The 23,281-nt window shown below is 36.5% G+C and overlaps 1 protein-coding gene across 1 annotated transcript in view; it reads right to left on the bottom strand.

Annotated features, from left to right (window-relative positions):
• Positions 1-23,281, bottom strand: part of GPR180 (G protein-coupled receptor 180) — a 130,849-nt gene that overhangs the window by 62,648 nt on the left and 44,920 nt on the right. The window lies entirely within an intron of this gene.

The raw sequence follows: 23,281 nt of genomic DNA on the forward strand, positions 1-23,281 counted from the left end.
TAATGAATCTTATAGGCTATAATGGAGAATGGGAAAACATCCATAATTTTTCCAAATCAAGAGTATATCCTTCAGTGTGATATGAAAAATTCATCTTATCCAACCCTAAACCAAACCCAATTTTAACTTGAATATAAGTGTGTCCTGAACTCTAACCCTAACCCTATGGGCCCATTCACTCTAATGAATCACATTGGCTATAATGGAGAATGAGAAAACATCCATAATTTTTCCAAATCAAGAGTATATCCTTCAGTGTGATATGAAAAATTCATCTTATCCAACCCTAAACCAAACCCCAATTTTAACTTGAACATAAGTCTGTCCTGAACTCTAACCCTAACCCTAACCCTAACCCTATGGGCCCATTCACTCTAATGAATCTCATAGGCTTTAATGGAGAATGGAAAAACATCCATAATTTTTCCAAATCAAGAGTATATCCTTCAGTGTGATATGAAAAATTCATCTTATCCAACCCTAAACCAAACCCCAATTTTAACTTGAACATAAGTGTGTCCTGAACTCTAACCCTAACCCTAACCCTAAGCCTATGGGCCCATTCACTCTAATGAATCCAATAGGCTATAATGGAGAATGGGAAAACATCCATAATTTTTCCAAATCAAGAGTATACCGTTCAGTGTGATATGAAAAATTCATATTATCCAACCCTAAACCAAACCCCAATTTTAACTTGAACATAAGTGTGTCCTGAACTCTAACCCTAACCCTAACCCTAACCCTATGGGCCCATTCACTCTAATGAATCTCATAGGCTATAATGGAGAATGGAAAAACATCCATAATTTTTCCAAATCAAGATTATATCCTTCAGTGTGATATGAGAATTTCATCTTTTCCAACCCTAAACCAAGCCCCAATTTTAACTTGAACATAAGTGTGTCCTGAACTCTAACCCTAACCCTAACCCTATGGGCCCATTCACTCTAATGAATCTCATTGGCTATAATGGAGAATGGGAAAACATCCATAATTTTTCCAAATCAAGAGTATATCCTTCAGTGTGATATGAAAAATTCATCTTATCCAACCCTAAACCAAACCCCAATTTTAACTTGAACATAAGTGTGTCCTGAACTCTAACCCTAACCCTAACCCTAACCCTATGGGCCCATTCACTCTAATGAATCTCATAGGCTATAATGGAGAATGGAAAAACATCCATAATTTTTCCAAATCAAGAGTATATCCTACAGTGTGATATGAAAAATTCATCTTATCCAACCCTAAACCAAACCCCAATTTTAACTTGAACATAAGTGTGTCCTGAACTCTAACCCTAACCCTAACCCTATGGGCCCATTCACTCTAATGAATCTCATTGGCTATAATGGAGAATGGAAAAACATCCATAATTTTTCCAAATCAAGAGTATATCCTTCAGTGTGATATGAAAAATTCATCTTATCCAACCATAAACCAAACCCCAATTTTAACTTGATCATAAGTGTGTCCTGAACTCTAACCCTAACCCTAACCCTATTGGCCCATTCACTCTAATGAATCTCATAGGCTATAATGGAGAATGGAAAAACATCCATAATTTTTCCAAATCAAGAGTATACCCTTCAGTGTGATATGAAAATTTCATCTTTTCCAACCCTAAACCAAGCCCCAATTTTAACTTGAACATAAGTGTGTCCTGAACTCTAACCCTAACCCTAACCCTAACCCTATGGGCCCATTCACTCTAATGAATCTCATAGGCTATAATGGAGAATGGAAAAACATCCATAATTTTTCCAAATCAAGAGTATATGCTTCAGTGTGATATGAAAAATTCATCTTATCCAACCCTAAACCAAGCCCCAATTTTAACTTGAACATAAGTGTGTCCTGAACTCTAACCCTAACCCTAACCCTATGGGCCCATTCACTCTAATGAATCTCATAGGCTATAATGGAGAATGGGAAAACATCCATAATTTTTCAAAATCAAGAGTATATCCTTCAGTGTGATATGAAAAATTCATCTTATCCAACCCTAAACCAAACCCCAATTTTAACTTGAACATAAGTGTGTCCTGAACTCTAACCCTAACCCTAACCCTAACCCTATGGGCCCATTCACTCTAATGAATCTCATAGGCTATAATGGAGAATGGAAAACATCCATAATTTTTCCAAATCAAGAGTATACCCTTCAGTGTGATATGAAAAATTCATCTTATCCAACCCTAAACCAAGCCCCAATTTTAACTTGAACATAAGTGTGTCCTGAACTCTAACCCTAACCCTAACCCTAACCCTATGGGCCCATTCACTCTAATGAATCTCATTGGCTATAATGGAGAATGGGAAAACATCCATAATTTTTCCAAATCAAGAGTATATCCTTCAGTGTGATATGAAAAATTCATCTTATCCAACCCTAAACCAAACCCCAATTTTAACTTGAACATAAGTGTGTCCTGAACTCTAACCCTAACCCTAACCCTATTGGCCCATTCACTCTAATGAATCTCATAGGCTATAATGGAAAATGGGAAAACATCCAAATTTTTTCCAAATCAATAGTATACCCTTCAGTGTGATATGAAAAATTCATCTTATCCAACCCTAAACAAAACCCCAATTTTAACTTGATCATAAGTGTGTCCTGAACTCTAACCCTAACCCTAACCCTATGGGCCAATTCACTCTAATGAATCCCATAGGCTATAATGGAGAATGGGAAAACATCCATAATTTTTCCAAATCAAGAGTATACCGTTCAGTGTGATATGAAAAATTTATCTTATCCAACCATAAACCAAACCCCAATTTTAACTTGATCATAAGTGTGTCCTGAACTCTAACCCTAACCCTAACCCTATTGGCCCATTCACTCTAATGAATCTCCTAGGCTATAATGGAGAATGGAAAAACATCCATAATTATTCCAAATCAAGAGTATACCCTTCAGTGTGATATGAAAAATTCATCTTATCCAACCCTAAACCAAACCCCAATTTTAACTTGAACATAAGTGTGTCCTGAACTCTAACCCTAAACCTAACCCTATTGGCCCATTCACTCTAATGAATCTCATAGGCTATAATGGAGAATGGAAAAACATCCATAATTTTTCCAAATCAAGAGTATACCCTTCAGTGTGATATGAAAATTTCATCTTATCCAACCCTAAACCAAGCCCCAATTTTAACTTGAACATAAGTGTGTCCTGAACTCTAACCCTAACCCTAACTTTATGGGCCCATTCACTCTAATGAATCTCATTGGCTATAATGGAGAATGGGAAAACATCCATAATTTTTCCAAATCAAGAGTATATCCTTCAGTGTGATATGAAAAATTCATCTTATCCAACCCTAAACCAAACCCCAATTTTAACTTGAACATAACTGTGTCCTGAACTCTAACCCTAACCCTAACCCTATGGGCCCATTCACTCTAATGAATCTCATAGGCTATAATGGAGAATGGAAAAACATCCATAATTTTTCCAAATCAAGAGTATATCCTACAGTGTGATATGAAAAATTCATCTTATCCAACCCTAAACCAAACCCCAATTTTAACTTGAACATAAGTGTGTCCTGAACTCTAACCCTAACCCTAACCCTAACCCTATGGACCCATTCACTCTAATGAATCTCAAAGGCTATAATGGAAAATGGAAAAACATCCATAATTTTTCCAAATCAAGAGTATACCCTTCAGTGTGATATGAAAAATTCATCTTATCCAACCCTAAACCAAACCCCAATTTTAACTTGAACATAAGTGTGTCCTGAACTCTAACCCTAACCCTAACCCTAACCCTATGGGCCCATTCACTCTAATGAATCTCATTGGCTATAATGGAGAATGGAAAAACATCCATAATTTTTCCAAATCAAGAGTATATCCTTCAGTGTGATATGAAAAATTCATCTTATCCAACCCTAAACCAAACCCCAATTTTAACTTGAACATAAGTGTGTCCTGAACTCTAACCCTAACCCTAACCCTATGGGCCCATTCACTCTAATGAATCTAATAGGCTATAATGGAGAATGGGAAAACATCCATAATTTTTCCAAATCAAGAGTATACCCTTCAGTGTGATATGAAAAATTCATCTTATCCAACCCTAAACCAAACCCCAATTTTAACTTGAACATAAGTGTGTCCTGAACTCTAACCCTAACCCTAACCCTAACCCTATGGGCCCATTCACTCTAATGAATCTCATAGGCTATAATGGAGAATGGGAAAACATCCATAATTTTTCCAAATCAAGAGTATATCCTTCAGTGTGATATGAAAAATTCATCTTATCCAACCCTAAACCAAACCCCAATTTTAACTTGAACATAAGTGTGTCCTGAACTCTAACCCTAACCCTAACCCTATTGGCCCATTCACTCTAATGAATCTCATAGGCTATAATGGAAAATGGGAAAACATCCAAATTTTTTCCAAATCAATAGTATACCCTTCAGTGTGATATGAAAAATTCATCTTATCCAACCCTAAACAAAACCCCAATTTTAACTTGATCATAAGTGTGTCCTGAACTCTAACCCTAACCCTAACCCTATGGGCCAATTCACTCTAATGAATCCCATAGGCTATAATGGAGAATGGGAAAACATCCATAATTTTTCCAAATCAAGAGTATACCGTTCAGTGTGATATGAAAAATTTATATTATCCAACCATAAACCAAACCCCAATTTTAACTTGATCATAAGTGTGTCCTGAACTCTAACCCTAACCCTAACCCTATTGGCCCATTCACTCTAATGAATCTCATAGGCTATAATGGAGAATGGAAAAACATCCATAATTATTCCAAATCAAGAGTATACCCTTCAGTGTGATATGAAAATTTCATCTTTTCCAAACCTAAACCAAGCCCCAATTTTAACTTGAACATAAGTGTGTCCTGAACTCTAACCCTAACCCTAACCCTATGGGCCCATTCACTCTAATGAATCTTATAGGCTATAATGGAGAATGGGAAAACATCCATAATTTTTCCAAATCAAGAGTATATCCTTCAGTGTGATATGAAAAATTCATATTATCCAACCCTAAACCAAACCCAATTTTAACTTGAATATAAGTGTGTCCTGAACTCTAACCCTAACCCTAACCCTAACCCTATGGGCCCATTCACTCTAATGAATCACATTGGCTATAATGGAGAATGGGAAAACATCCATAATTTTTCCAAATCAAGAGTATATCCTTCAGTGTGATATGAAAAATTCATCTTATCCAACCCTAAACCAAACCCCAATTTTAACTTGAACATAAGTCTGTCCTGAACTCTAACCCTAACCCTAACCCTAACCCTAACCGTATGGGCCCATTCACTCTAATGAATCTCATAGGCTTTAATGGAGAATGGAAAAACATCCATAATTTTTCCAAATCAAGAGTATATCCTTCAGTGTGATATGAAAAATTCATCTTATCCAACCCTAAACCAAACCCCAATTTTAACTTGAACATAAGTGTGTCCTGAACTCTAACCCTAACCCTAACCCTAAGCCTATGGGCCCATTCACTCTAATGAATCCAATAGGCTATAATGGAGAATGGGAAAACATCCATAATTTTTCCAAATCAAGAGTATACCGTTCAGTGTGATATGAAAAATTCATCTTATCCAACCCTAAACCAAACCCCAATTTTAACTTGAACATAAGTGTGTCCTGAACTCTAACCCTAACCCTAACCCTAACCCTATGGGCCCATTCACTCTAATGAATCTCATAGGCTATAATGGAGAATGGAAAAACATCCATAATTTTTCCAAATCAAGATTATATCCTTCAGTGTGATATGAGAATTTCATCTTTTCCAACCCTAAACCAAGCCCCAATTTTAACTTGAACATAAGTGTGTCCTGAACTCTAACCCTAACCCTAACCCTATGGGCCCATTCACTCTAATGAATCTCATTGGCTATAATGGAGAATGGGAAAACATCCATAATTTTTCCAAATCAAGAGTATATCCTTCAGTGTGATATGAAAAATTCATCTTATCCAACCCTAAACCAAACCCCAATTTTAACTTGAACATAAGTGTGTCCTGAACTCTAACCCTAACCCTAACCCTAACCCTATGGGCCCATTCACTCTAATGAATCTCATAGGCTATAATGGAGAATGGAAAAACATCCATAATTTTTCCAAATCAAGAGTATATCCTACAGTGTGATATGAAAAATTCATCTTATCCAACCCTAAACCAAACCCCAATTTTAACTTGAACATAAGTGTGTCCTGAACTCTAACCCTAACCCTAACCCTATGGGCCCATTCACTCTAATGAATCTCATTGGCTATAATGGAGAATGGAAAAACATCCATAATTTTTCCAAATCAAGAGTATATCCTTCAGTGTGATATGAAAAATTCATCTTATCCAACCCTAAACCAAACCCCAATTTTAACTTGAACATAAGTGTGTCCTGAACTCTAACCCTAACCCTAACCCTAACCCTATGGGCCCATTCACTCTAATGAATTTCATAGGCTATAATGGAGAATGGGAAAACATCCATAATTTTTCCAAATCAAGAGTATACCCTTCAGTGTGATATGAAAAATTCATCTTATCCAACCCTAAACCAAACCCCAATTTTAACTTGAACATAAGTGTGTCCTGAACGCTAACCCTAACCCTAACCCTATGGGCCCATTCACTCTAATGAATCTCATAGGCTATAATGGAGAATGGGAAAACATCCATAATTTTTCCAAATCAAGAGTATATCCTTCAGTGTGATATGAAAAATTCATCTTATCCAACCCTAAACCAAACCCCAATTTTAACTTGAACATAAGTGTGTCCTGAACTCTAACCCTAACCCTAACCCTATTGGCCCATTCACTCTAATGAATCTCATAGGCTATAATGGAAAATGGGAAAACATCCAAATTTTTTCCAAATCAATAGTATACCCTTCAGTGTGATATGAAAAATTCATCTTATCCAACCCTAAACAAAACCCCAATTTTAACTTGATCATAAGTGTGTCCTGAACTCTAACCCTAACCCTAACCCTATGGGCCAATTCACTCTAATGAATCCCATAGGCTATAATGGAGAATGGAAAACATCCATAATTTTTCCAAATCAAGAGTATATCCTTCAGTGTGATATGAAAAATTTATCTTATCCAACCATAAACCAAACCCCAATTTTAACTTGATCATAAGTGTGTCCTGAACTCTAACCCTAACCCTAACCCTATTGGCCCATTCACTCTAATGAATCTCATAGGCTATAATGGAGAATGGAAAAACATCCATAATTATTCCAAATCAAGAGTATACCCTTCAGTGTGATATGAAAAATTCATCTTATCCAACCCTAAACCAAACCCCAATTTTAACTTGAACATAAGTGTGTCCTGAACTCTAACCCTAACCCTAACCCTATTGGCCCATTCACTCTAATGAATCTCATAGGCTATAATGGAGAATGGAAAAACATCCATAATTTTTCCAAATCAAGAGTATACCCTTCAGTGTGATATGAAAATTTCATCTTATCCAACCCTAAACCAAGCCCCAATTTTAACTTGAACATAAGTGTGTCCTGAACTCTAACCCTAACCCTAACCCTATGGGCCCATTCACTCTAATGAATCTCATTGGCTATAATGGAGAATGGGAAAACATCCATAATTTTTCCAAATCAAGAGTATATCCTTCAGTGTGATATGAAAAATTCATCTTATCCAACCCTAAACCAAACCCCAATTTTAACTTGAACATAAGTGTGTCCTGAACTCTAACCCTAACCCTAACCCTAACCCTATGGGCCCATTCACTCTAATGAATCTCACAGGCTATAATGGAAAATGGGAAAACATCCAAATTTTTTCCAAATCAAGAGTATACCCTTCAGTGTGATATGAAAAATTCATCTTATCCAACCCTAAACAAAACCCCAATTTTAACTTGATCATAAGTGTGTCCTGAACTCTAACCCTAACCCTAACCCTATGGGCCCATTCACTCTAATGAATCTCATAGGCTATAATGGAGAATGGAAAAACATCCATAATTTTTCCAAATCAAGAGTATACCCTTCAGTGTGATATGAAAAATTCATCTTATCCAACCCTAAACCAAACCCCAATTTTAACTTGAACATAAGTGTGTCCTGAAGTCTAACCCTAACACCAACCCTAACCCTATGGGCCCATTCACTCTAATGAATCTTATAGGCTATAATGGAGAATGGGAAAACATCCATAATTTTTCCAAATCAAGAGTATATCCTTCAGTGTGATATGAAAAATTCATCTTATCCAACCCTAAACCAAACCCCAATTTTAACTTGAATATAAGTGTGTCCTGAACTCTAACCCTAACCCTAACCCTAACCCTATGGGCCCATTCACTCTAATGAATCACATTGGCTATAATGGAGAATGGGAAAACATCCATAATTTTTCCAAATCAAGAGTATATCCTTCAGTGTGATATGAAAAATTCATCTTATCCAACCCTAAACCAAACCCCAATTTTAACTTGAACATAAGTCTGTCCTGAACTCTAACCCTAACCCTAACCCTAACCCTATGGGCCCATTCACTCTAATGAATCTCATAGGCTTTAATGGAGAATGGAAAAACATCCATAATTTTTCCAAATCAAGAGTATACCCTTCAGTGTGATATGAAAAATTCATCTTATCCAACCCTAAACCAAACCCCAATTTTAACTTGAACATAAGTGTGTCCTGAACTCTAACCCTAACCCTAACCCTAACCCTATGGGCCCATTCACTCTAATGAATCTCATAGGCTATAATGGAGAATGGAAAAACATCCATAATTTTTCCAAATCAAGAGTATATCCTTCAGTGTGATATGAAAAATTCATCTTATCCAACCCTAAAGCAAACCCCAATTTTAACTTGAACATAAGTGTGTCCTGAACTCTAACCCTAACCCTAACCCTAAGGGCCCATTCACTCTAATGAATCTCATAGGCTATAATGGAGAATGGAAAAACATCCATAATTTTTCCAAATCAAGAGTATACCCTTCAGTGTGATATGAAAAATTCATCTTATCCAACCCTAAACCAAACCCCAATTTTAACTTGAACATAAGTGTGTCCTGAACTCTAACCCTAACCCTAACCCTATGGGCCCATTCACACTAATGAATCTCATTGGCTATAATGGAGAATGCGAAAACATCCATAATTTTTCCAAATCAAGAGTATATCCTTCAGTGTGATATGAAAAATTCATCTTATACAACCCTAAACCATACCCCAATTTTAACTTGAACATAAGTGTGTCCTGAACTCTAACCCTAACCCTAACCCTAACACTATGGGCCCATTCACTCTAATGAATCTCATAGGCTATAATGGAGAATGGGAAAACATCCATAATTTTTCCAAATCAAGAGTATACCCTTCAGTGTGATATGAAAAATTCATCTTATCCAACCCTAAACCAAACCCCAATTTTAACTTGAACATAAGTGTGTCCTGAACTCTAACCATAACCCTAACCCTATGGGCCCATTCACTCTAATGAATCTCATAGGCTATAATGGAGAATGGGAAAACATCCATAATTTTTCCAAATCAAGAGTATACCCTTCAGTGTGATATGAAAAATTCATCTTATCCAACCCTAAACCAAACCCCAATTTTAACTTGAACATAAGTGTGTCCTGAACTCTAACCCTATCCCTAACCCTAAGCCTATGGGCCCATTCACTCTAATGAATCTCATAGGCTATAATGGAGAATGGAAAAACATCCATAATTTTTCCAAATCAAGAGTATACCCTTCAGTGTGATATGAAAAATTCATCTTATCCAACCCTAAACCAAACCCCAATTTTAACTTGAACATAAGTGTGTCCTGAACTCTAACCCTAACCCTAACCCTAACCCTATGGGCCCATTCACTCTAATGAATCTCATAGGCTATAATGGAGAATGGAAAAACATCCATAATTTTTCCAAATCAAGAGTATACCCTTCAGTGTGATATGAAAAATTCATCTTATCCAACCCTAAACCAAACCCCAATTTTAACTTGAACATAAGTGTGTCCTGAACTCTAACCCTAACCCTAACCCTAACCCTATGGGCCCATTCACTCTAATGAATCTCATAGGCTATAATGGAGAATGGAAAAACATCCATAATTTTTCCAAATCAAGAGTATATCCTTCAGTGTGATATGAAAAATTCATCTTATCCAACCCTAAAGCAAACCCCAATTTTAACTTGAACATAAGTGTGTCCTGAACTCTAACCCTAACCCTAACCCTAAGGGCCCATTCACTCTAATGAATCTCATAGGCTATAATGGAGAATGGAAAAACATCCATAATTTTTCCAAATCAAGAGTATACCCTTCAGTGTGATATGAAAAATTCATCTTATCCAACCCTAAACCAAACCCCAATTTTAACTTGAACATAAGTGTGTCCTGAACTCTAACCCTAACCCTAACCCTATGGGCCCATTCACACTAATGAATCTCATTGGCTATAATGGAGAATGCGAAAACATCCATAATTTTTCCAAATCAAGAGTATATCCTTCAGTGTGATATGAAAAATTCATCTTATACAACCCTAAACCATACCCCAATTTTAACTTGAACATAAGTGTGTCCTGAACTCTAACCCTAACCCTAACCCTAACACTATGGGCCCATTCACTCTAATGAATCTCATAGGCTATAATGGAGAATGGGAAAACATCCATAATTTTTCCAAATCAAGAGTATACCCTTCAGTGTGATATGAAAAATTCATCTTATCCAACCCTAAACCAAACCCCAATTTTAACTTGAACATAAGTGTGTCCTGAACTCTAACCCTAACCCTAACCCTATGGGCCCATTCACTCTAATGAATCTCATAGGCTATAATGGAGAATGGGAAAACATCCATAATTTTTCCAAATCAAGAGTATACCCTTCAGTGTGATATGAAAAATTCATCTTATCCAACCCTAAACCAAACCCCAATTTTAACTTGAACATAAGTGTGTCCTGAACTCTAACCCTATCCCTAACCCTAAGCCTATGGGCCCATTCACTCTAATGAATCTCATAGGCTATAATGGAGAATGGAAAAACATCCATAATTTTTCCAAATCAAGAGTATACCCTTCAGTGTGATATGAAAAATTCATCTTATCCAACCCTAAACCAAACCCCAATTTTAACTTGAACATAAGTGTGTCCTGAACTCTAACCCTAACCCTAACCCTAACCCTATGGGCCCATTCACTCTAATGAATCTCATAGGCTATAATGGAGAATGGAAAAACATCCATAATTTTTCCAAATCAAGAGTATACCCTTCAGTGTGATATGAAAAATTCATCTTATCCAACCCTAAACCAAACCCCAATTTTAACTTGAACATAAGTGTGTCCTGAACTCTAACCCTAACCCTAACCCTATGGGCCCATTCACACTAATGAATCTCATTGGCTATAATGGAGAATGCGAAAACATCCATAATTTTTCCAAATCAAGAGTATATCCTTCAGTGTGATATGAAAAATTCATCTTATACAACCCTAAACCAAACCCCAATTTTAAATTGAACATAAGTGTGTCCTGAACTCTAACCCTAACCCTAACCCTATGGGCCCATTCACTCTAATGAATCTCATAGGCTATAATGGAGAATGGAAAAACATCCATAATTTTTCCAAATCAAGAGTATATCCTTCAGTGTGATATGAAAAATTCATCTTATCCAACCCTAAACCATACCCCAATTTTAACTTGAACATAAGTGTGTCCTGAACTCTAACCCTAACCCTAACCCTAACACTATGGGCCCATTCACTCTAATGAATCTCATAGGCTATAATGGAGAATGGGAATACATCCATAATTTTTCCAAATCAAGAGTATACCCTTCAGTGTGATATGAAAAATTCATCTTATCCAACCCTAAACCAAACCCCAATTTTAACTTGAACATAAGTGTGTCCTGAACTCTAACCCTAACCCTAACCCATTGGGCCCATTCACTCTAATGAATCTCATAGGCTATAATGGAGAATGGGAAAACATCCATAATTTTTCCAAATCAAGAGTATACCCTTCAGTGTGATATGAAAAATTCATCTTATCCAACCCTAAACCAAACCCCAATTTTAACTTGAACATAAGTGTGTCCTGAACTCTAACCCTAACCCTAACCCTAAGCCTATGGGCCCATTCACTCTAATGAATCTCATAGGCTATAATGGAGAATGGAAAAACATCCATAATTTTTCCAAATCAAGAGTATACCCTTCAGTGTGATATGAAAAATTCATCTTATCCAACCCTAAACCAAACCCCAATTTTAACTTGAACATAAGTGTGTCCTGAACTCTAACCCTAACCCTAACCCTAACCCTATGGGCCCATTCACTCTAATGAATCTCATAGGCTATAATGGAGAATGGAAAAACATCCATAATTTTTCCAAATCAAGAGTATATCCTTCAGTGTGATATGAAAAATTCATCTTATCCAACCCTAAACCAAACCCCAATTTTAACTTGAACATAGGTGTGTCCTGAACTCTAACCCTAACCCTAACCCTATGGGCCCATTCACTCTAATGAATCTCATAGGCTATAATGGAGAATGGAAAAACATCCATAATTTTTCCAAATCAAGAGTATACCCTTCAGTGTGATATGAAAAATTCATCTTATCCAACCCTAAACCAAACCCCAATTTTAACTTGAACATAAGTGTGTCCTGAACTCTAACCCTAACCCTAACCCTAACCCTATGGGCCCATTCACTCTAATGAATCTCATAGGCTTTATTGGAGAATGGAAAAACATCCATAATTTTTCCAAATCAAGAGTATATCCTTCAGTGTGATATGAAAAATTCATCTTATCCAACCCTAAAGCAAACCCCAATTTTAACTTGAACATAAGTGTGTCCTGAACTCTAACCCTAACCCTAACCCTAAGGGCCCATTCACTCTAATGAATCTCATAGGCTATAATGGAGAATGGAAAAACATCCATAATTTTTCCAAATCAAGAGTATACCCTTCAGTGTGATATGAAAAATTCATCTTATCCAACGCTAAACCAAACCCCAATTTTAACTTGAACATAAGTGTGTCCTGAACTCTAACCCTAACCCTAACCCTATGGGCCCATTCACACTAATGAATCTCATTGGCTATAATGGAGAATGCGAAAACATCCATAATTTTTCCAAATCAAGAGTATATCCTTCAGTGTGATATGAAAAATTCATCTTATACAACCCTAAACCATACCCCAATTTTAACTTGAACATAAGTGTGTCCTGAACTCTAACCCTAACCCTAACCCTAAGCCTATGGGCCCATTCACTCTAATGAATCTCATAGGCTATAATGGAGAATGGGAAAACATCCATAATTTTTCCAAATCAAGAGTATACCCTTCAGTGTGATATGAAAAATTCATCTTATCCAACCCTAAACCAAACCCCAATTTTAACTTGAACATAAGTGTGTCCTGAACTCTAACCCTAACCCTAACCCTATGGGCCCATTCACTCTAATGAATCTCATAGGCTATAATGGAGAATGGGAAAACATCCATAATTTTTCCAAATCAAGAGTATACCCTTCAGTGTGATATGAAAAATTCATCTTATCCAACCCTAAACCAAACCCCAATTTTAACTTGAACATAAGTGTGTCCTGAACTCTAACCCTAACCCTAACCCTAAGCCTATGGGCCCATTCACTCTAATGAATCTCATAGGCTATAATGGAGAATGGAAAAACATCCATAATTTTTCCAAATCAAGAGTATACCCTTCAGTGTGATATGAAAAATTCATCTTATCCAACCCTAAACCAAACCCCAATTTTAACTTGAACATAAGTGTGTCCTGAACTCTAACCCTAACCCTAACCCTAACCCTATGGGCCCATTCACTCTAATGAATCTCATAGGCTATAATGGAGAATGGAAAAACATCCATAATTTTTCCAAATCAAGAGTATACCCTTCAGTGTGATATGAAAAATTCATCTTATCCAACCCTAAACCAAACCCCAATTTTAACTTGAACATAAGTGTGTCCTGAACTCTAACCCTAACCCTAACCCTATGGGCCCATTCACACTAATGAATCTCATTGGCTATAATGGAGAATGCGAAAACATCCATAATTTTTCCAAATCAAGAGTATATCCTTCAGTGTGATATGAAAAATTCATCTTATACAACCCTAAACCAAACCCCAATTTTAAATTGAACATAAGTGTGTCCTGAACTCTAACCCTAACCCTAACCCTATGGGCCCATTCACTCTAATGAATCTCATAGGCTATAATGGAGAATGGAAAAACATCCATAATTTTTCCAAATCAAGAGTATATCCTTCAGTGTGATATGAAAAATTCATCTTATCCAACCCTAAACCATACCCCAATTTTAACTTGAACATAAGTGTGTCCTGAACTCTAACCCTAACCCTAACCCTAACACTATGGGCCCATTCACTCTAATGAATCTCATAGGCTATAATGGAGAATGGGAATACATCCATAATTTTTCCAAATCAAGAGTATACCCTTCAGTGTGATATGAAAAATTCATCTTATCCAACCCTAAACCAAACCCCAATTTTAACTTGAACATAAGTGTGTCCTGAACTCTAACCCTAACCCTAACCCATTGGGCCCATTCACTCTAATGAATCTCATAGGCTATAATGGAGAATGGGAAAACATCCATAATTTTTCCAAATCAAGAGTATACCCTTCAGTGTGATATGAAAAATTCATCTTATCCAACCCTAAACCAAACCCCAATTTTAACTTGAACATAAGTGTGTCCTGAACTCTAACCCTAACCCTAACCCTAAGCCTATGGGCCCATTCACTCTAATGAATCTCATAGGCTATAATGGAGAATGGAAAAACATCCATAATTTTTCCAAATCAAGAGTATACCCTTCAGTGTGATATGAAAAATTCATCTTATCCAACCCTAAACCAAACCCCAATTTTAACTTGAACATAAGTGTGTCCTGAACTCTAACCCTAACCCTAACCCTAACCCTATGGGCCCATTCACTCTAATGAATCTCATAGGCTATAATGGAGAATGGAAAAACATCCATAATTTTTCCAAATCAAGAGTATATCCTTCAGTGTGATATGAAAAATTCATCTTATCCAACCCTAAACCAAACCCCAATTTTAACTTGAACATAGGTGTGTCCTGAACTCTAACCCTAACCCTAACCCTATGGGCCCATTCACTCTAATGAATCTCATAGGCTATAATGGAGAATGGAAAAACATCCATAATTTTTCCAAATCAAGAGTATACCCTTCAGTGTGATATGAAAAATTCATCTTATCCAACCCTAAACCAAACCCCAATTTTAACTTGAACATAAGTGTGTCCTGAACTCTAACCCTAACCCTAACCCTAACCCTATGGGCCCATTCACTCTAATGAATCTCATAGGCTTTATTGGAGAATGGAAAAACATCCATAATTTTTCCAAATCAAGAGTATATCCTTCAGTGTGATATGAAAAATTCATCTTATCCAACCCTAAAGCAAACCCCAATTTTAACTTGAACATAAGTGTGTCCTGAACTCTAACCCTAACCCTAACCCTATGGGCCCATTCACTCTAATGAATCTCATAGGCTATAATGGAGAATGGAAAACATCCATAATTTTTCCAAATCAAGAGTATACCCTTCAGTGTGATATGAAAAATTCATCTTATCCAACCCTAAACCAAGCCCCAATTTTAACTTGAACATAAGTGTGTCCTGAACTCTAACCCTAACCCTAACCCTAACCCTATGGGCCCATTCACTCTAATGAATCTCATTGGCTATAATGGAGAATGGGAAAACATCCATAATTTTTCCAAATCAAGAGTATATCCTTCAGTGTGATATGAAAAATTCATCTTATCCAACCCTAAACCAAACCCCAATTTTAACTTGAACATAAGTGTGTCCTGAACTCTAACCCTAACCCTAACCCTATTGGCCCATTCACTCTAATGAATCTCATAGGCTATAATGGAAAATGGGAAAACATCCAAATTTTTTCCAAATCAATAGTATACCCTTCAGTGTGATATGAAAAATTCATCTTATCCAACCCTAAACAAAACCCCAATTTTAACTTGATCATAAGTGTGTCCTGAACTCTAACCCTAACCCTAACCCTATGGGCCAATTCACTCTAATGAATCCCATAGGCTATAATGGAGAATGGGAAAACATCCATAATTTTTCCAAATCAAGAGTATACCGTTCAGTGTGATATGAAAAATTTATCTTATCCAACCATAAACCAAACCCCAATTTTAACTTGATCATAAGTGTGTCCTGAACTCTAACCCTAACCCTAACCCTATTGGCCCATTCACTCTAATGAATCTCCTAGGCTATAATGGAGAATGGAAAAACATCCATAATTATTCCAAATCAAGAGTATACCCTTCAGTGTGATATGAAAAATTCATCTTATCCAACCCTAAACCAAACCCCAATTTTAACTTGAACATAAGTGTGTCCTGAACTCTAACCCTAAACCTAACCCTATTGGCCCATTCACTCTAATGAATCTCATAGGCTATAATGGAGAATGGAAAAACATCCATAATTTTTCCAAATCAAGAGTATACCCTTCAGTGTGATATGAAAATTTCATCTTATCCAACCCTAAACCAAGCCCCAATTTTAACTTGAACATAAGTGTGTCCTGAACTCTAACCCTAACCCTAACTTTATGGGCCCATTCACTCTAATGAATCTCATTGGCTATAATGGAGAATGGGAAAACATCCATAATTTTTCCAAATCAAGAGTATATCCTTCAGTGTGATATGAAAAATTCATCTTATCCAACCCTAAACCAAACCCCAATTTTAACTTGAACATAACTGTGTCCTGAACTCTAACCCTAACCCTAACCCTATGGGCCCATTCACTCTAATGAATCTCATAGGCTATAATGGAGAATGGAAAAACATCCATAATTTTTCCAAATCAAGAGTATATCCTTCAGTGTGATATGAAAAATTCATCTTATCCAACCCTAAACCAAACCCCAATTTTAACTTGAACATAAGTGTGTCCTGAACTCTAACCCTAACCCTAACCCTAACCCTATGGACCCATTCACTCTAATGAATCTCAAAGGCTATAATGGAAAATGGAAAAACATCCATAATTTTTCCAAATCAAGAGTATACCCTTCAGTGTGATATGAAAAATTCATCTTATCCAACCCTAAACCAAACCCCAATTTTAACTTGAACATAAGTGTGTCCTGAACTCTAACCCTAACCCTAACCCTAACCCTATGGGCCCATTCACTCTAATGAATCTCATTGGCTATAATGGAGAATGGAAAAACATCCATAATTTTTCCAAATCAAGAGTATATCCTTCAGTGTGATATGAAAAATTCATCTTATCCAACCCTAAACCAAACCCCAATTTTAACTTGAACATAAGTGTGTCCTGAACTCTAACCCTAACCCTAACCCTATGGGCCCATTCACTCTAATGAATCTAATAGGCTATAATGGAGAATGGGAAAACATCCATAATTTTTCCAAATCAAGAGTATACCCTTCAGTGTGATATGAAAAATTCATCTTATCCAACCCTAAACCAAACCCCAATTTTAACTTGAACATAAGTGTGTCCTGAACTCTAACCCTAACCCTAACCCTAACCCTATGGGCCCATTCACTCTAATGAATCTCATAGGCTATAATGGAGAATGGGAAAACATCCATAATTTTTCCAAATCAAGAGTATATCCTTCAGTGTGATATGAAAAATTCATCTTATCCAACCCTAAACCAAACCCCAATTTTAACTTGAACATAAGTGTGTCCTGAACTCTAACCCTAACCCTAACCCTATTGGCCCATTCACTCTAATGAATCTCATAGGCTATAATGGAAAATGGGAAAACATCCAAATTTTTTCCAAATCAATAGTATACCCTTCAGTGTGATATGAAAAATTCATCTTATCCAACCCTAAACAAAACCCCAATTTTAACTTGATCATAAGTGTGTCCTGAACTCTAACCCTAACCCTAACCCTATGGGCCAATTCACTCTAATGAATCCCATAGGCTATAATGGAGAATGGGAAAACATCCATAATTTTTCCAAATCAAGAGTATACCGTTCAGTGTGATATGAAAAATTTATATTATCCAACCATAAACCAAACCCCAATTTTAACTTGATCATAAGTGTGTCCTGAACTCTAACCCTAACCCTAACCCTATTGGCCCATTCACTCTAATGAATCTCATAGGCTATAATGGAGAATGGAAAAACATCCATAATTATTCCAAATCAAGAGTATACCCTTCAGTGTGATATGAAAAATTCATCTTATCCAACCCTAAACCAAACCCCAATTTTAACTTGAACATAACTGTGTCCTGAACTCTAACCCTAACCCTAACCCTATGGGCCCATTCACTCTAATGAATCTCATAGGCTATAATGGAGAATGGAAAAACATCCATAATTTTTCCAAATCAAGAGTATATCCTACAGTGTGATATGAAAAATTCATCTTATCCAACCCTAAACCAAACCCCAATTTTAACTTGAACATAAGTGTGTCCTGAACTCTAACCCTAACCCTAACCCTAACCCTATGGACCCATTCACTCTAATGAATCTCAAAGGCTATAATGGAAAATGGAAAAACATCCATAATTTTTCCAAATCAAGAGTATACCCTTCAGTGTGATATGAAAAATTCATCTTATCCAACCCTAAACCAAACCCCAATTTTAACTTGAACATAAGTGTGTCCTGAACTCTAACCCTAACCCTAACCCTAACCCTATGGGCCCATTCACTCTAATGAATCTCATTGGCTATAATGGAGAATGGAAAAACATCCATAATTTTTCCAAATCAAGAGTATATCCTTCAGTGTGATATGAAAAATTCATCTTATCCAACCCTAAACCAAACCCCAATTTTAACTTGAACATAAGTGTGTCCTGAACTCTAACCCTAACCCTAACCCTATGGGCCCATTCACTCTAATGAATCTAATAGGCTATAATGGAGAATGGGAAAACATCCATAATTTTTCCAAATCAAGAGTATACCCTTCAGTGTGATATGAAAAATTCATCTTATCCAACCCTAAACCAAACCCCAATTTTAACTTGAACATAAGTGTGTCCTGAACTCTAACCCTAACCCTAACCCTAACCCTATGGGCCCATTCACTCTAATGAATCTCATAGGCTATAATGGAGAATGGGAAAACATCCATAATTTTTCCAAATCAAGAGTATATCCTTCAGTGTGATATGAAAAATTCATCTTATCCAACCCTAAACCAAACCCCAATTTTAACTTGAACATAAGTGTGTCCTGAACTCTAACCCTAACCCTAACCCTATTGGCCCATTCACTCTAATGAATCTCATAGGCTATAATGGAAAATGGGAAAACATCCAAATTTTTTCCAAATCAATAGTATACCCTTCAGTGTGATATGAAAAATTCATCTTATCCAACCCTAAACAAAACCCCAATTTTAACTTGATCATAAGTGTGTCCTGAACTCTAACCCTAACCCTAACCCTATGGGCCAATTCACTCTAATGAATCCCATAGGCTATAATGGAGAATGGGAAAACATCCATAATTTTTCCAAATCAAGAGTATACCGTTCAGTGTGATATGAAAAATTTATATTATCCAACCATAAACCAAACCCCAATTTTAACTTGATCATAAGTGTGTCCTGAACTCTAACCCTAACCCTAACCCTATTGGCCCATTCACTCTAATGAATCTCATAGGCTATAATGGAGAATGGAAAAACATCCATAATTATTCCAAATCAAGAGTATACCCTTCAGTGTGATATGAAAATTTCATCTTTTCCAAACCTAAACCAAGCCCCAATTTTAACTTGAACATAAGTGTGTCCTGAACTCTAACCCTAACCCTAACCCTATGGGCCCATTCACTCTAATGAATCTTATAGGCTATAATGGAGAATGGGAAAACATCCATAATTTTTCCAAATCAAGAGTATATCCTTCAGTGTGATATGAAAAATTCATATTATCCAACCCTAAACCAAACCCAATTTTAACTTGAATATAAGTGTGTCCTGAACTCTAACCCTAACCCTAACCCTAACCCTATGGGCCCATTCACTCTAATGAATCACATTGGCTATAATGGAGAATGGGAAAACATCCATAATTTTTCCAAATCAAGAGTATATCCTTCAGTGTGATATGAAAAATTCATCTTATCCAACCCTAAACCAAACCCCAATTTTAACTTGAACATAAGTCTGTCCTGAACTCTAACCCTAACCCTAACCCTAACCCTAACCGTATGGGCCCATTCACTCTAATGAATCTCATAGGCTTTAATGGAGAATGGAAAAACATCCATAATTTTTCCAAATCAAGAGTATATCCTTCAGTGTGATATGAAAAATTCATCTTATCCAACCCTAAACCAAACCCCAATTTTAACTTGAACATAAGTGTGTCCTGAACTCTAACCCTAACCCTAACCCTAAGCCTATGGGCCCATTCACTCTAATGAATCCAATAGGCTATAATGGAGAATGGGAAAACATCCATAATTTTTCCAAATCAAGAGTATACCGTTCAGTGTGATATGAAAAATTCATCTTATCCAACCCTAAACCAAACCCCAATTTTAACTTGAACATAAGTGTGTCCTGAACTCTAACCCTAACCCTAACCCTAACCCTAACCCTATGGGCCCATTCACTCTAATGAATCTCATAGGCTATAATGGAGAATGGAAAAACATCCATAATTTTTCCAAATCAAGATTATATCCTTCAGTGTGATATGAGAATTTCATCTTTTCCAACCCTAAACCAAGCCCCAATTTTAACTTGAACATAAGTGTGTCCTGAACTCTAACCCTAACCCTAACCCTATGGGCCCATTCACTCTAATGAATCTCATTGGCTATAATGGAGAATGGGAAAACATCCATAATTTTTCCAAATCAAGAGTATATCCTTCAGTGTGATATGAAAAATTCATCTTATCCAACCCTAAACCAAACCCCAATTTTAACTTGAACATAAGTGTGTCCTGAACTCTAACCCTAACCCTAACCCTAACCCTATGGGCCCATTCACTCTAATGAATCTCATAGGCTATAATGGAGAATGGAAAAACATCCATAATTTTTCCAAATCAAGAGTATATCCTACAGTGTGATATGAAAAATTCATCTTATCCAACCCTAAACCAAACCCCAATTTTAACTTGAACATAAGTGTGTCCTGAACTCTAACCCTAACCCTAACCCTATGGGCCCATTCACTCTAATGAATCTCATTGGCTATAATGGAGAATGGAAAAACATCCATAATTTTTCCAAATCAAGAGTATATCCTTCAGTGTGATATGAAAAATTCATCTTATCCAACCCTAAACCAAACCCCAATTTTAACTTGAACATAAGTGTGTCCTGAACTCTAACCCTAACCCTAACCCTAACCCTATGGGCCCATTCACTCTAATGAATTTCATAGGCTATAATGGAGAATGGGAAAACATCCATAATTTTTCCAAATCAAGAGTATACCCTTCAGTGTGATATGAAAAATTCATCTTATCCAACCCTAAACCAAACCCCAATTTTAACTTGAACATAAGTGTGTCCTGAACGCTAACCCTAACCCTAACCCTATGGGCCCATTCACTCTAATGAATCTCATAGGCTATAATGGAGAATGGGAAAACATCCATAATTTTTCCAAATCAAGAGTATATCCTTCAGTGTGATATGAAAAATTCATCTTATCCAACCCTAAACCAAACCCCAATTTTAACTTGAACATAAGTGTGTCCTGAACTCTAACCCTAACCCTAACCCTATTGGCCCATTCACTCTAATGAATCTCATAGGCTATAATGGAAAATGGGAAAACATCCAAATTTTTTCCAAATCAATAGTATACCCTTCAGTGTGATATGAAAAATTCATCTTATCCAACCCTAAACAAAACCCCAATTTTAACTTGATCATAAGTGTGTCCTGAACTCTAACCCTAACCCTAACCCTATGGGCCAATTCACTCTAATGAATCCCATAGGCTATAATGGAGAATGGAAAACATCCATAATTTTTCCAAATCAAGAGTATATCCTTCAGTGTGATATGAAAAATTTATCTTATCCAACCATAAACCAAACCCCAATTTTAACTTGATCATAAGTGTGTCCTGAACTCTAACCCTAACCCTAACCCTATTGGCCCATTCACTCTAATGAATCTCATAGGCTATAATGGAGAATGGAAAAACATCCATAATTATTCCAAATCAAGAGTATACCCTTCAGTGTGATATGAAAAATTCATCTTATCCAACCCTAAACCAAACCCCAATTTTAACTTGAACATAAGTGTGTCCTGAACTCTAACCCTAACCCTAACCCTATTGGCCCATTCACTCTAATGAATCTCATAGGCTATAATGGAGAATGGAAAAACATCCATAATTTTTCCAAATCAAGAGTATACCCTTCAGTGTGATATGAAAATTTCATCTTATCCAACCCTAAACCAAGCCCCAATTTTAACTTGAACATAAGTGTGTCCTGAACTCTAACCCTAACCCTAACCCTATGGGCCCATTCACTCTAATGAATCTCATTGGCTATAATGGAGAATGGGAAAACATCCATAATTTTTCCAAATCAAGAGTATATCCTTCAGTGTGATATGAAAAATTCATCTTATCCAACCCTAAACCAAACCCCAATTTTAACTTGAACATAAGTGTGTCCTGAACTCTAACCCTAACCCTAACCCTAACCCTATGGGCCCATTCACTCTAATGAATCTCACAGGCTATAATGGAAAATGGGAAAACATCCAAATTTTTTCCAAATCAAGAGTATACCCTTCAGTGTGATATGAAAAATTCATCTTATCCAACCCTAAACAAAACCCCAATTTTAACTTGATCATAAGTGTGTCCTGAACTCTAACCCTAACCCTAACCCTATGGGCCCATTCACTCTAATGAATCTCATAGGCTATAATGGAGAATGGAAAAACATCCATAATTTTTCCAAATCAAGAGTATACCCTTCAGTGTGATATGAAAAATTCATCTTATCCAACCCTAAACCAAACCCCAATTTTAACTTGAACATAAGTGTGTCCTGAAGTCTAACCCTAACACCAACCCTAACCCTATGGGCCCATTCACTCTAATGAATCTTATAGG

The sequence above is a fragment of the Heteronotia binoei genome, chromosome 3 (genome assembly GCF_032191835.1).
Source record: "Heteronotia binoei isolate CCM8104 ecotype False Entrance Well chromosome 3, APGP_CSIRO_Hbin_v1, whole genome shotgun sequence".
NCBI lineage: Eukaryota > Metazoa > Chordata > Lepidosauria > Squamata > Gekkonidae > Heteronotia > Heteronotia binoei.